This window comes from Bos taurus, chromosome 23 (assembly GCF_002263795.3).
Source record: "Bos taurus isolate L1 Dominette 01449 registration number 42190680 breed Hereford chromosome 23, ARS-UCD2.0, whole genome shotgun sequence".
Lineage (NCBI taxonomy): Eukaryota > Metazoa > Chordata > Mammalia > Artiodactyla > Bovidae > Bos > Bos taurus.
In genome coordinates, this window is record NC_037350.1 from 42,827,252 (window position 1) to 42,842,761 (window position 15,510).

The 15,510-nt window shown below is 44.1% G+C and overlaps 1 protein-coding gene across 2 annotated transcripts in view; it reads right to left on the minus strand.

Annotated features, from left to right (window-relative positions):
* RNF182 (ring finger protein 182) overlaps positions 1–9,971 on the minus strand; it is a 51,269-nt gene extending 41,298 nt beyond the window's left edge. Inside the window, exon 1 of one of the 2 annotated variants that reach the window (XM_059880341.1) lies at positions 9,704–9,971. The gene's annotated coding sequence lies outside the window, so the exon portion shown is untranslated. 2 annotated transcript variants of the gene reach the window in all.
* Between the last annotated feature and the right edge of the window lie 5,539 nt (positions 9,972–15,510).

A 15,510-nucleotide genomic window follows, 5' to 3' on the forward strand; every position in this document is an offset into this window, starting at 1 on the left:
AAAGACAAATGTAGATGATTTTTAAAGATCCATTTTTTGCTCTCTTTGACTTGAATAATCAAAAGCTTATGCATAACTTCGAGTATAAACTTCAGCTCAGTTCCGTTTAGTCACTCAGCCATGTCCAACTCTTTGCAACCCCATGGACTGCAGAAAGGCTTCCCTGTCCATAACCAATTCCCGGAACTTACTCAAACTCATGTCCATCGAATTGGTGATGCCATCCAACAATTTCATCCTCTGTCGTCCTCTTTTCCTCTCGCCTTCGATCTTTCCCAGCATCAGGGTCTTTTCTAATGAGTTAGTTCTTCACATCAGGTGGCCAAAGTACTGGAGTTTCAGCTTCAGCATCAGTCCTTCCAATGAATATTCAGGATTGATTTCCTTTAGGATGGACTGGTTGGATGTCCTTGCAGTCCAAGGGACTCTCTCAAGAGTCTTTTCCAACACCACAGTTCAAAAGCATCAATTCTTCGGCGCTCAGCTTTCTTTCTAGTCCAACTCTCATATCCATACATGACTACTGGAAAAACCATAGCTTTGAATAGATGGACCTTTGTCAGCAAAGTAATGTCTCTGCTTTTCAATATGCTGTCTGGGTTGGTCATAGCTTTTCTTCCAAGAAGCAAGAGTCTTAATTTCATGGCTGCAGTCACCATCTGCAGTGACTTTGGAGCCCAAAAAAATAAAGTCTCTGTTTCCATTGTTTCCCCATCTATTTGCCATGAAGTGATGGGACCGGATACCATGATCTTCATTTTCTGAATGTGGAGTTTTAAGCCAGCTTTTTCACTCTCCTCTTTCATCAAGAGTCTCTTTAGTTCTTCTTCACTTTCGGCCATAAGGGTGGTGTCATCTGCATATCTGAGATTATTGATATTCTTCCCGGCAATCTTGATTACCGCTTGTGCTTCAAAATTAAGCTAGCTAGAGTTTTTTGTGATATATATATATATATATACACACACACATACACACACACACACACATAGGTGAGGTGAAGTCGCTCAGTCGAGTATACACACACACACACACACACACACACACACACACACACACACAGGTGAGGTGAAGTCGCTTAGTCGCGTCCGACTCTTTGCGACCCCATGGACTGTTCCCTACCAGGCTCCTCCCTCCATGAGATTCTCTAGGCAAGAGGACTGGAGTGGGTTGCCATTTCCTTCTCCAGGGGATCTTCCCGATCCAGGGATCAAACCTGGGTCTCCTGCATTCCAGGCAGACGCTTTAACCTCTGAGCCACCAGGGTGAGCCACACATACACATACATAACCTTTTAAGATATGACCATCAGGAATCCAAATAAATTGAAAATGAAACGATGATCTTTGATTTCTTATGTTGTATTTCAAATAACTAAAAGCTACAGTGATTTTCAGCGCCCTGATGACACACTGGAGCTTGGATAACTGAAGTAATGCTGCTCTGTTTCCCCCATGGTGCTGTGGTCTCTCTGCCAATGCAGGAGACAAAAGAGGCGAGTTCCACCCCTGGGTGGGGAAGATCCCTGGAGGAGGTCACGGCAACCCACTCCACTATTCTTGCCTGGAGAATCCCCATGGACAGAGGAGCCTAGTGGGCTACAGTCCATAGGGTCGCACAGACTCGAACATGACTTAGAATGCACGCGTGCAGGAAACCTGAGTCACTTTCCTAAGACCCTAACATTGACACTTGTAAGGTCCTCAATACTGACTTTGGAACTAGACTTTAAAATAATCTTTTTATATCACATAAAAAATCTTTTAGGCATTCATTTAAGGAAAGCACATTTGTATTTATCTTATCTTTGGAAATGAATAAGGCATAGTTCTTGTTTACAGTCTGGCACACATTTGGTAAAGAATCCACCTGCAATGCAGGAGACCCTGGTTCGATTCCTGGGTTGGGAAGATCCGCTGGAGAAGGGATAGGCTACCCACTTCAGTATTCCTTGACTTCCCTTGTGGCTCAGCTGGTAAAGAATCCGACTGCAATGCAGGAGACCTGGGTTCAATCCCTGGTTTGGGAAGATCCCCTGGAGAAGGGAAAGGCAGCCCACTCCAGTATTCTGGCCTGGAGAATTCCATGGACTATATAGTCCATGGGGTTGCAAAAAGTTGGACAGGACTGAGCAACGTTCACTTTCACTTCACACACACACAAAAAAGATATATGTGTTTTCAAACAACATGCTAAGTTGTTTTTCGGTTTTGGTTTGTTTTTTAAATAGGTATAGACAGAGTTCTCTTGGAAGAGAATGAGTGAGAAGGGAATATTACCTGGTCCTCAGGACATGAGAGAGCTACTGAGAAAAGACCAGACGAGCCTACAGCTCAGGGAATGATAGCCATTATCTTGTAGTAGCTTACAACGATTATGCTGCTGCTCCTGCTGCTGCTAAGTCGCTTCACTCTGTGGGACCCCATAGACGACAGCCTACCTGGCTCCTCTGTCCCTGGGATTCTCCAGGCAAGAATACTGGAGTGGGTTGCCATTTCCTTCTCCAATGCATGCGTGCATGCTAAGTCACTTCAGTCATGTCTGACTCTGTGCGATCCCATGGACAGCAGCCCACCAGGCTCCTCTGTCCACAGGATTCTGTAAGCAAGAATACTGGAGTGGATTGCCATTTCCTTCTCCATACCATGATTATAACCTGCAAAAATACTGACTCACTGTGCTGTCCACCTGAAAACTAATATAATACTGCAAATCAACTACATTTCATTCTTTTTAAAAAGGTGTGCCTAGACTGATGATACACCACATAAGGCAATCCCAAATAGACAAATGTAAAAGATACCTTCACATGTATATAGCAAAGCTAACACCACCGAAAATATACATTCTTTTAATATATGAATACAAATAATAAGTGAAAGAACAACTATCTTCAAAAGTATCTTTTCCATAAATTAGTCTGTTCTAGTTTTTAAGTAAAGAAAATACTGACATAGGTCACAATATGCTATGAAGAAATAATTCTTGCTTTATTCTTGAAGAAATCATTCTGGCTTTAGGTTTTGTTCCTTTTTATTAAAATAAGGGGGAAAAAACGAAGTACCATTACAATTGACGCCTTTATTTCTACACTTGATATCAGTTAATTAAAAAGCAAAGTTTGCTGCATTCCTTGACATAAAGAAGCCAGGATTCTGGTACATATTTTGCCTGCGTGCTTGTGTGTGCTCAGTCATGTTCTAATCTTATGACCCCATAGACTGTAGCCCACCAGGCTCCTCTGTCCATGGAATTCTCTAGGCAAGAATACTGCAGTAAGTTGCCATTTCCTCCTCCAGGGGATCTTCCCAACCCAGGAGTCGAACCCGTGTCTCCTGTGTCTCCTGCATTGGCAGGTGGATTCTGTACCACTGAGCCACCTGGGAAGCCTCTGTACTTTTAGAATAATATAACAGAAAGATCACATCAGTTTCCTCCTTCTTAAAATGGGGATCACAGTAGTACCTACTTCACAGAGTTCTTAAGAAGATTAAATAGATTGATATTTGTGAAGTATTCAGAAAAGCGCCTGGCCATTAAGAAGCACTTGCAAGGGTTTGACTGATAGAAAAGAGATGGAACTGCAATCATGCTAACCAGGGTCTAAGGAAGCCATATGAAACAAGACAAAATGCCAGATGAGACCACACAGAAACCTTTCATTAGAGATTTACAATTCAGGAGTTTGAGTAATCATCTGTCCTTCAATTCAACTCTGCCTGACACATCACGTAGTAATAAAATTGTGTAAAATGCCATGTCTTCCTTGAACAGCTATGACTGTAACAGAGGGAAGATGGTTCACAATAGACTGATACTCAGAGAAACAATTTCTCATTTAAACACCCCCAAATACATGGGACAAACCCATAGTTTTCTTTTCAAGCTCCATTACTGTCTTGGCTATTTAACTGGTCTCCCTGACCAATTATGGGCTTCCCCAGTGGCTCAGATGGTAAAGCGTCTGCCTGCAATGTGGGAGACCCGGGTTTGATCCCTGGGTCAGGAAGATCCTCTGGAGAAGGAAATGGCAATCCACTCCAGTACTCTTGCCTGGAAAATTCCATGGACGGAAGAGCCTGGCAGGCTACAGTCCATGGGGTCGCAAAGAATCGGACATGACTGAGTGACTTCACTTTTCCTGACCAATTATACACTATAATCATGTGGAAATCTTTATTCTTATGTCCTAACTTGTGGTTTATAATATTAAAAGTGCACTTACATCCCAGTTCAGGGGAGTCACTTTTTACTCGGTTGTAAGGAAAAGTGGGGGTAAGTGAACAGAACAGCCTCTCTGCTGTAGGAGTGATCAGTCTCTGGAAACCATGTAAACACTCGCTGGGGAGTTGCTTTAGGATTCTGGACCACAAGGTGCTGAAGAGATGATCTGTGTCATCCATCTTTTTCCTCCCCTTCACCCGGTCCTGAAAGGTCTCAGTATATATTAATCTCAAATCCCTTGGACAACAAGGAGATCAAACAACTCAATCCTAAAGGAATTCAATCCTAAATATTCATTGGAAGGATTGATGCTGAAGCTGAAGCTCCAATACTTTGGCCACCTGACGTGACTCATTGGGAAAGACCCTGATGCTGGGAAAGATAGAGGGCAGGAGAATAAGCGGGTGACAGAGGATGAGATGGTTGGATTGCACATGAGTTTAAGCAAACTCCAGGAGATAGTGCCAGACAGGGAAGCCTGGTGTGCAGCAGTCCATGAGGTTGCAGAGAGTCAGACACGACTTAGTGACTGAACAATACTTTTTAACTCACCGAACTCTCCATCTTGAGATTCTTTGGCTTTCACTTCAATTGGTTATGAGGTAAAGAAGCAGAGATCTAGATCTAGGCAGTTAGGGAAAACAGCACTTCATCACCTAACAGGATTCCAGATTTTCCTATCCACCACACGACCTTTGTACATGTCCAGAATGTGAAATTAAGGATTATAACATGGCCTGGATTGGAGGGGAGTTTGGGAGAGAATGGATACATGTATATGTATGGCTGAGTCCCTTTGCTATCCACCTGAAATTCTTACAACACTGTTAATCAGCTATACTCCAATGTAAAATAAAGAAAGCTTAAAAAGAAAAAAAAAGATTATAACATGAATTATGAGTTTTTTAATACACACCATTATAAAGTAAGTTTTCTAATATTCTGGTTGAAAAACAAATTAACCAACTTATATTTTCTAAAAGCCCTGGAGGGTATACAATTACTTACAAAGCATTAAAGAATTAACTGGTAACTTTTCCCCATAAGAAAAGGAAGGCTAACATAGAATATTTGGGTATTAGGTATCATAAACAATGAGTTACACATATAATAAGAATAATCGTAATAGTTGGAAAACAAGTAATTCCTCAACTATAAAATCTCAGGTGACTTTATCAAGCAATATGGAATAAAGAAAAGGAATCAGCTGATAAACATTTGCTGACTGATGTCCAAAACTATTCTATATAATTGCTACAAAGAACTGGCACATATGGAAATCAAGCGTTGATCTCGAACTATGTTTATAACACTCCAATTCTGTGTCCGACTGAATAAATATATGCATTTCCCATTTTGTAAAGTGGTTTACAAAATGGCTTAAGAGATCTTACCCTCATTTTAACTGAGAGCAGGAAAAAAATGAAACACACGCCCACAGAAGTTTCTCAGCCTCCGTCAATCTCTACTAACTGTCCGTAGCACAAACACCCCTTCCTATCACCACAAGCATGGATTCCCATGCCTTTTCTCAGCACTGTGGTTACAATCAATACTCACCACACACAGCAGGTCAGCTGACAATACCTTACATTTACAGCATTTTTTCCTTGAAGTCCCAGGGCTAACATTATTCTCCCCAGCCACAAATCCAAATCCAAGTGTTTTGGCAGTGAAGAAATTATGTTTTAAAAAACTATCATCTTTTTCACAAATACACTTTTACAAATGCTACAACACGTTGTACGAGACGATAAATTACCAACCAGTCATCACGTTATCACAGAGCTAGAAATTGCTGGAGAACACTGACCCAGAAACAGCCAACAAAGCCTCCAACGGCCTAATGCTGCCCGTGCAGGCTCATATGGTTAAAAATATGACTTTCAGTGGCACAAGAACAATGTTAATCTGACTTAAATGAGAACATTTCTTGACTCCTTTTATCTCTTTGGACATGCTCGCTAAGTCAAGTTACAGAATTCTTCAGGCTGTGTTTATAATTATCAGACCAAATTTTACAACGTATACCAAAAATTAGGACCAGGGTTTTATTTTAATTATTAAATTAAGACTATAAAATTATGATGTTACAAAATTATAAAATAATTTTACAAAATTGAGACTTTTCTAATTTTAAGGCTCTGAAGCTTAGAAATGCAAAAGATTTCTACTACTATGAATGAGCCGGTGACAACTGGCATATTACACCTAAGGATGCTCTGTGCTGTTCCCTACTTCCACCAGGTGGCCGATCTCAACCAGGGACCTACTGCACACTCCCATCTGCATTTCCTAAGGGGCTTCTATAGATATCACAGCTTTTTTTTTTTTTTGGCTTTCATTCAAGGAGATCCAACCAGTCCATTCTGAAGGAGATCAGCCCTGGGATTTCTTCGGAAGGAATGATGTTAAAACTGAAACTCCAGTACTTTGGCCACCTCATGCGAAGAGTTGACTCAATGGAAAAGATTATGATGCTGGGAGGGATTAGGGGCAGGAGGAGAAGGGGATGACAGAGGATGAGATGGCTGGATGGCATCACTGACTTGATGGATGTGAGTCTGAGTGAACTCCGGGAGTTGGTGATGGACAGGGAGGCCTGGCGTGCTGCGATTCATGGGGTCGCAAAGAGTCGGACACGACTGAGCAACTGAACTGATTTGGTCACGCACCTACCTCGTGATGCTAGTAACATATATAAATATGCCAAATTATTGTTTTTCACTTCACTGACAAAAGCTTCATTCCTTGCCTCAGAGCTTGTGTAAATAAACCACTAGGACAAAGCTGTGCTTGCAATATATGCCTGTTTATTTCTGATGTTTACTGACTTTATTTTCTTGGCAGAAAGTGATCCAGCTTTAAAGATGCCAAACTATATTGAATCCTGTGCCTTGGGTGAGCTAGTAGCAAAGGCAAAACACGAGTTATCACTGTGCTGAATTAACACTGGCTATCACCAATCTTCAGAATCCAAACCAAGGACCACAGACTAGAACTCATAGTGAGGGGCCCATGTAGCTGAAAAGCAGGTCCAGAATCCTTGCACTTGAATGTTGGATTTGCTAACAAAGATATGAATAACGCTGTACTGTTGCTGCCTCAGAAAGAACACAAAACTAATTATTTTTAGCACAAAACATGAAACGATATTCTGTCTATAGAACAGGACAAGGCCTCAATATTCATCCTAGTTGTCTTTCATGCTCAAGTGAAAAAAGGCTTATTTTTCCTCTCCTGGTTATCTTCTGAAAACAGATCAACTTCATTTTAATCAATGTACCATTTCACTACCATCATTGCAGAGTGTCTGTGAATCACTCTACAGGTTAAGATTCAGTTTAATAACAAAACCAATTGTGAAATAATCTGCAAATTGTTGCTGCAACTCAATTCTTAATAGTTTCCAATACAATCTTCTAATGAAGTGACATTACTTAAAATTACTAGCAAATATGAACAGACTCAGAAACCTAGTAATCAGCCAGCTAACAGGTGTTGAAATCCCAAAAGAGAGAAGTATCAGATAATCACTTTATGTCTGACACCTCAAGTAGCTTTAATATCCATAATTCTAATCAACTTAACTGCAATTCAAAATGATCAGTGCCAATGGTTTCTTCTCATTGACTACCTTTAAGCAAAAATACAATTTCTTGCTTTCTATAAAATTTTCTCTGACCTCTTCCAACTTAAAGATTATTTTGCTAAGTTGGGTATACAATTCAATATCTTCCTATTATCCCCTATTTCAAAAAAATTAACAAATACCTTATTTCCTTCTGCACTGATCAGCTTCTTAAAAATGAAAACTGTCTTCTTCCACATAAGTACACCTAAAGATGATATCTAAGTCTTCACAATTCTATTTTTAATCTACTCTAGGTCTGCTACAAACTAAATATCACGAAATGATGGCAAGGTTGGGGCCCGTTGAGAAAGGAGGAGACTACCCATAACTTGAGCAGGTCTTCATCCGGTAACCCTATGCCCTTGACAACCGATCGTAACCCTCTCACCACACTCATAAACAGACGCAAACACCGCCCAGACACCTGCCCTCAGAGGTGCTTTGGTTTGCTTCCTCACATAGAGAAACCAAAAAAAAGGCATTTCCAGTTCCTTAAAGCAAGAACACATTGCCTTCCAGAAACAACAGCGCTGACACGGGTGCCAAGCATCTAATCTACAAGTACTGGTCCTGTTAACTCTCGTATTGCCAGAAGGAATCCCAGGCTACCTCTCCCATTTAGTTACAGGTGCCAGCACCCATTCCAAAGATAAAGGTGCTGATGTTCAAAAGCCCAGGGAACTTTAAAAGCGCCTCAAAATGCTCCCGTCCCAGGCATCGAAACCTGGGCTCACTTTTCAGAGATTGTTTTAAAATAATAATAATAATAATAATAAAGTCTCATTTGTTCCCTTGGCGACCTATGGCATCATCCCGCCCTCAAAGAGGATCAACTCGGCAACATCAAAGTCCCAGAGGGAAATATTTTCGTATCTTTTTGTCTCCCCCCCCCCGCCCCACCCCCACCCCCCCGCCAAAAAAGCCTCGCTAACACTCCAAAAGAGACAGAGAAGGACGGATAACGTAGACAGGTACCACCCCCGCCTCTCCGCACGGCCTCACCCCGCGCACCCCGCTGGCTCCGGGCACCCCAGCGCCCCGCACTCGGTCGAGCGGAACCGGGACGGGCCGGGCCCGTCGGGCGCGCCCGCCGCGAAGTTTGCCGCCCGCCGCCGCGCCCCGGGGCGCCGTCCGGGATTGCGGGGCGGCCCGGCGGAGAGACCTTGTCCGGCGGGGGCGCACCCCTCCCCGGAGACCCGCTCCCCGCGGCGGGTGGACGCCCCCCGTCCCCACCCCCCGGCGCCCGGCCCGAGCCTCCGCCCCCGCCAACCCCCGGGCGGCCGGCGCGCTCGCCTCACCTGACCCGCGGGCGGCCGCGGCAGCGGATGTGTGAGCGGCGGCGGCGGCGGCGGCGGGCGGCGCGGGCCGGGGAGCCGCTCCGGCCGCGGCGGCGCCCGGGAGGGGAGGGAGGCGCCGGCGGAGGAGGAGCTCGGGCGAGGAGCGGGCGGGCGGCTTTGTTTCCACGGCGCGGAGCCACCGACCCTGCGTCACCATGGCAACCGCCGGGGGGGCGGGCCCCCATCCCGGGCCCTGCGAGGACCCCTGGGCATCCCGGGTCCGGGACCCCCGCCTTTCCTCTTCCCAGTCTGGCTGCTCCGAGGGGACAAGGACCACCCCGACCCCCAACCCCCCACCACCCCACAAGTAGCCGCCACCACCGCACACGCCCCTCTCTCAAGGGCCCAAAACGTTCGTCTGGCCCCAGCAAGAGGGGAAGAGGGGGCGAAAGGAGCCCACCCCGGGCCCGATGCCTATTGGCATCCCCCGTAGGCACCCTCTTTGGCTTCGCACACTGGACATTCCCAAAGCCCACCACCACCAACCACACCACCACCACCACCCCACCTTTCTCCTCTCTGGCGCTGTGCCCTCAACATGGAAATTCACTGAAGAGAGGAGAAAGCGGTGCAAACAGATAAAGTGTGGAGCAACTGGTCCCGGTGCATCTGTTGCGAGCTGCCGCAGAAGCCCGGCGCTGCCAAGAGGCTCCGGCGCCCCGCCGCCTCCCGCCCTGACCGAGCTGCGCCTCGACGGGTCTGGGCTCGCTCCACCCAAATCCGTGTGTTTCGTGGGGGGCTCCAGTAAGAGAAGAGAGAAGGGGGCTTCGTGTTTTTTGGTGTGTGTTTTTGTTTTTGTTTTTTTAATTTAAACACTGGATACACTTGTAACCTCACGCTAAAACAACTTGGAGGCTGTCCTTGTGAATCTCTGCTGCTGCTACTGTTCGGCTACTGGCCGTGACCGCTTAAGCGCCTACCTTGAGCGCGGGCTCGCTCGCTCTCTCTGTGCCAAGCCCCCCGAGCCGTGCACTGCAGGTCGTGGTGCTCCGGGGAAGATGAAAGGGTGAGGCTGACCTTGGCACCTGGTAGGCATCCTCTCCTATGGAAATTCTTGGAGAGGGAGGGAAAAGTACTAGCACGGTCACAGTAATACTTCCTCTGAAGGACAGAGCTGGAGGACAGCTACCACCGGGGTGAGTCATCACCCCATCCTATGTTTTCCTGAAATATCAGTGATTAAACCTAGGACCTACAGTGTCTTCGTTTAGACCCCGGGGAACGCGGCATTTATTTTCTGGCACTTGTGAATCACCAAAGGAATGTCAATAACATAATAAAACCCCAGGGTAGCTGATGTTTTCTGGATTTGCTCCCTATCTGAGAAGCCATAAAGGAAAACAAGGTTATTACCAATGGAAGCCACACATTTTAATTAATGAAAATAGAAGATTCATTTTAGGGTGAATAGAAACAGCCTGTTCCTCAGAACAACTGGCCTCTTTCCTGTACTGGGAACATTGGTGATTCCAGACGAAGTCCAGAGACAAGGACTTCTCACAGGCTCTTAAGCAGTCTGACAGTATTTGTCAAAATTTTAAATGTACATCCCTTTCTCCTGGCTAGCTCAATTCTCAGAAATTTGTCATGCGGAAATACACAAGTGTACGATGATAGATTTACAAGGATGTGCATTCCAGCAATTATTTATTAGCAAAAAATTGAAACAACTTGTTTGTCCATCAGGTAAATAAGTTTGGCACACTCATACCATGTAGTCCAAAGTGACTTGTTCAGTAAGTGCAAAATGCTCACCAGATTCCAAACACTTGGAACAATAACCCCCCAAAAGTATTGCTACTGCTAAGTCGCTTCAGTCGTGTCTGACTCTGTGCCACCCCACAGACGGCAGCCCACCAGGCTCCCCCATCCCCGGGATTCTCCAGGCAAGAAGACTGGAGTGGGTTGCCACTTCCTTCTCCACTGCATGAAAGTGAAAAGTTAAAGTGAAATCGCTCAGTCATATCTGACTCTTAGTGACCCCATGGACTGCAGCCTACCAGGGTCCTCCATCCATGGGATTTTCCAGGCAAGGGTACTGGAGTGGGGTGCCATTGCCTTCTCCGCCCAAAAGTATAATATCTCATTAATAATCCTTATATTGATCACATGGTGAAATAACATTTTTAATATATGGGGTCAAATAAAACATATTAATTAAAATTAGTACAGTTTCTTTTCACTTTAACATGCTTACTAAAAAATTTTAAATTATGTAAGTGGCATATTGGACTGCTCTGTTTTAGAGCTAGTGTTTATGCTAAAAATCAGCAGGAAATCCAAAGTTAACTTTTAGTTAAAACAAGATATAATTTTCACATTAATGTTTTCATACATGTGTCATAGCAATTTATGTTAAATATTTTTTACTTATTGAAAATGTTAAACATAGACAAATGTTAGAGATAAAACTAGCTCATTTGTTTATATTTTAGAAAGACTTTACCACGAGCACTAAAGTTCAATTACCTGGGCCTGAATCCCAGCTCTCCTACGTATCAGCTATATGACCCAGGCAAGCAGTTTAATACATCTGGTCCTCAGTTTCCACATTTGTTAAATGGGTCCCATAATAGTACTTACCTCACTGAGTTATTTTGAGAACGAGGTAAGTGAATGTGTGGAAAACTCTAATTATGATGTCTGATCATATACAATGCTGAATAAATTTTAACTATTTTTTTAATTATACATTGTCAGATCTGTCACTATTCTATTAATCTTCAATTCTGGTTAGTCTAAATTTGTCTGGTTAGTCATAACAAATCTTTTCATCTTCCTTTAAGTAAGCTGATTGGCACTGTGACTGAGACATGAAATTTAACCCTCCTCACCCCTGAACTGGTTATAAAATTACTATCAAAATCAAGGAGATATTTTAATCCATTTAAAAATAAACAAAAATGTTCAGTTACATCATCAGTCGTATGTTTCAGAGTCTCCAAAAGATGCTCAATTAACATTCTCAATTCCTTTATCAGAGTGAATCTCTTGGAGAAAGAAAGATCCAACCAGATGACAAGAATGTCACCTAACTTGAAATGAGCTCTGTGCATCAATTCCTTCATCACTGGGAATTTCTTGGAGACATAAAAAAAATCCAACAAGCAACAGGAATGTCACCCAGCTTGAAAGGAGCATTTTATGTAAAGTGTTGGTTGACGAAAGGCTATGCATCCCTAAATGGCTCTAGTCAGGTTTCCTACCAATGCCAAAGTGAAAGTGTTAGTCACTTAGGCATATCCAACTCTTTATGACTCAGTGAACTGTAGCTCGCCAGGCTCCTCTGTCCATGGAATTCTCCAGGCAAGAATACTGGAGTGGGTAGCCATTCCATTCTCCAGGGGATCTTCCTAACCCAGGGATTGAACTTGGGTGTCCCACACTGCAGGCGGATTCTTTATCATCTGAGCCACCAGGGAAGCCCATCAAATGTCAAACAGACCCATAACTGCTTACAGGAGGACTAATTTTTCATTGCAATCCATTCCACAAAGATAAAATGAATTTTGAAATTCAGTACTTGAAAGTAGCAATGTATTTACTGAGCTATCTGACATATCAACCTCAGTGTGAGAAACTGGATGCTGATTAAAGAAATGTATCCTGTAAAAATCCTGGAGGATACAGGCAAAAGTAGATAGGATTGAGAAGTACTGTCCATTTTATCATTTCTTAGCTCTGGTGTGTATTGTGCAGCCCAATTAAAAATATATACATATTCTGTGCCAGTGGGGAAAATGGCAGGGAAACAGAGAGTTAAACAAATACATCATAGTTCTTTGCCAAGAGCTCCCTATGGAGAGATTCCACATGATGTCTCAGCCAAAAGTATAATTTGATATCGACCAGATCCCATTAAAGTTAACTTTTGATGTGCTTTAATCTGGTTTAAATAAGTTTTGTTTTAAATCAATTAATTTGGAGCTGTGTTTAAAAATGTCACAGTTTAAAGATGTTGCTTCCTTTTTTTGAGTCATTAATAGAGCCTCACACCTCTTTTCAGGGTTCCCTGGTGTCAGACTTTACCCACACTCATAGCTTATCTCATTCCAGTGGCAAAAAGTGTGTCAGAATATTAACCAGTTCAACATGATGTTTTAAATTCATAGGTCATTTACTTATTGATCCCTGACATAGCTCTCAGCAGACTGGAAATGATTTGTTTCTCGTTTCCTCGCCTATAAATTGAGGGTACTGAAGGCTGCTCTTGTTAGCGGCAAAGGATTTCCTAAGTCTAAATTAGATCGTTCAGTAAAGCTCATTGATCAAAGGTTCTGTGCAACTCTAATGCTGTAACACTTTTGAAGTGAAAGACTAGAATTGGTGTCAAAAGGAAACCCTGTGCTGTACACATCATTAGAATAGTAAAATGATGTGAAAGGCCTTCTTTGTGACTAGCTCTTTTGAACATTATAAACGAAGAACTCTGTGCCATCAAAGCCATGGATATTGTGACCAGACAGGCTCTCCGTGGATGAGGCACACAACACAGGGAAGGAAAGATGGCTCGGGACCCTTCCACTGAAACCTCACCCTCACTCTGAGAGCTTACCTTGCTCTGCTAGACAGGCATAGATGACCGGAAGTACCCACTTGTAGGCTTGTTTACTGTGGCCAGACAGGGTAGTTCAAGCAGAGGGGAGAGAGACAAACTCTGCTCAGTAGGGTGGCAGAACTCCAGACAAAGGGCAGGATAGAGTGACCAGGTAAAATACAGGACACGAAATCTGGGGGACATGCCAGTACTTTACTCCTTGGAAGGAAAGCTATGACCAGCCTAGAGAGCATATTAAAAAGCAGAGACTACTTTGCCAACAAACGTCCGTCTAGTCAAGGCTATGGTTTTTCCAGGAGTCACGGACATGAGAGTTGGACTGTAAAGAAAGCTGAGTGCCAAAAACTGATGCCTTTGAACTGTGCTGTTGGAGAAGACTCTTGAGAGTCCCTTGGACAGCAAGGAGATCCAACCAGTCCATCCTAAAGGAAATCAACCCTGAATATTCATTGGAAGGACTGATGCTGAAGCTGAAGCTCCAATACTTTGGCCACCTGATGCGAAGAGCTGACTCATTGGAAAAGACCCTGATGCTGGGAAAGATTGAAGGCAAGAGGAAAAGGGGACAACAGAGGATGAGATGGTTGGATGGCATCACCGACTTGATGGACTTGCATTTGGGTGAACTCTGAGAGTTGGTGATGGACAGGGAGGCCTGGCGCGCTGCAGTCCGTGGGGTCGCAAAGAGTTAGACACGACTGAGTGACTGAACTGAACTGAACCGATACGAAAACATTTTTATGTGTTTATCCTAAGTTCAAATCTAACTGGGTGTCCTCTATCTGTATTTGCTAAATCAGGCAACATCAGGTACAGGAGCAGCTCTGGGAAAGAATCTATTCTAGTGGCAAAGCAAGATCTCTCAGTGACGCGACGGTCAGTGCTACTAATGGCGGTGCCCACGAGTCGTCCACGAAGGAAGTGAGGGCCAATGTGAGGGCGCTCACGGGGAGGAAGAACAGTTATTAGAACAGGGAACAAGATCGAGGCTACACTAACAAGAGTGAGCTGACTGTGAGTTCCAAAATAGTGGGTGGCAAGTGTGCTTCTCCATGTTTCTGCCTCCATACCATTCCCAGAACCCGACAGTCCAGAGAACCCGGAGGTGTATGAAATTTCCCAACAGGAGGTAGAGGCTTAAAAAAGCCACCCTTCAGCTTCTAATCGTAAACGAGGCTATCTCCCCAATTAGCAGCTTTTTGCACATCCCTCTGGTTGATGGAGAATGGATTTGTGGTGAGCAAGATGAAAACAGGGAAACTCACATGTGTATCAGTTTACTAGAGCAAGTGGCAGATGATTTTGAGCTGGACTGGGTGGGTGGTGACAGATGAAATGGCGAAAAGTAAAAAGATTAAAGAGGCATTTTAGAAGAAGAACAGAAACCTCTTCAGAAGGTTTCCTCCAGGTCATGGAGGAGAGGACTGTGCCAAGAATGCCTTCTAGGTTTCTGGCCATGAAAGGTTCTGTGCTGAGGGAGGTCACCTGAGCCAATTAGATTCTCTCTCTTGAAAGAAGAGTGGGGGACGAGTGGGTGGAAGTGGACAAAGCTGGGATATATGATGCACGGCCAATGCAGACCGCCATGTTCATCCCAGGGCCAGAGAAGGACAAGCTACTGCAAACAGAGAAACAGACATCATTGTGTGACCTGCTAAGAGACTAAAGCCTCACGGGCTTGCTTTCTGCCATCTGAATACATCAAGTCTATTCCTGTCTGAGTCCCCTGCCCAGATCTCCTTCCCTCGTGTCTTTCG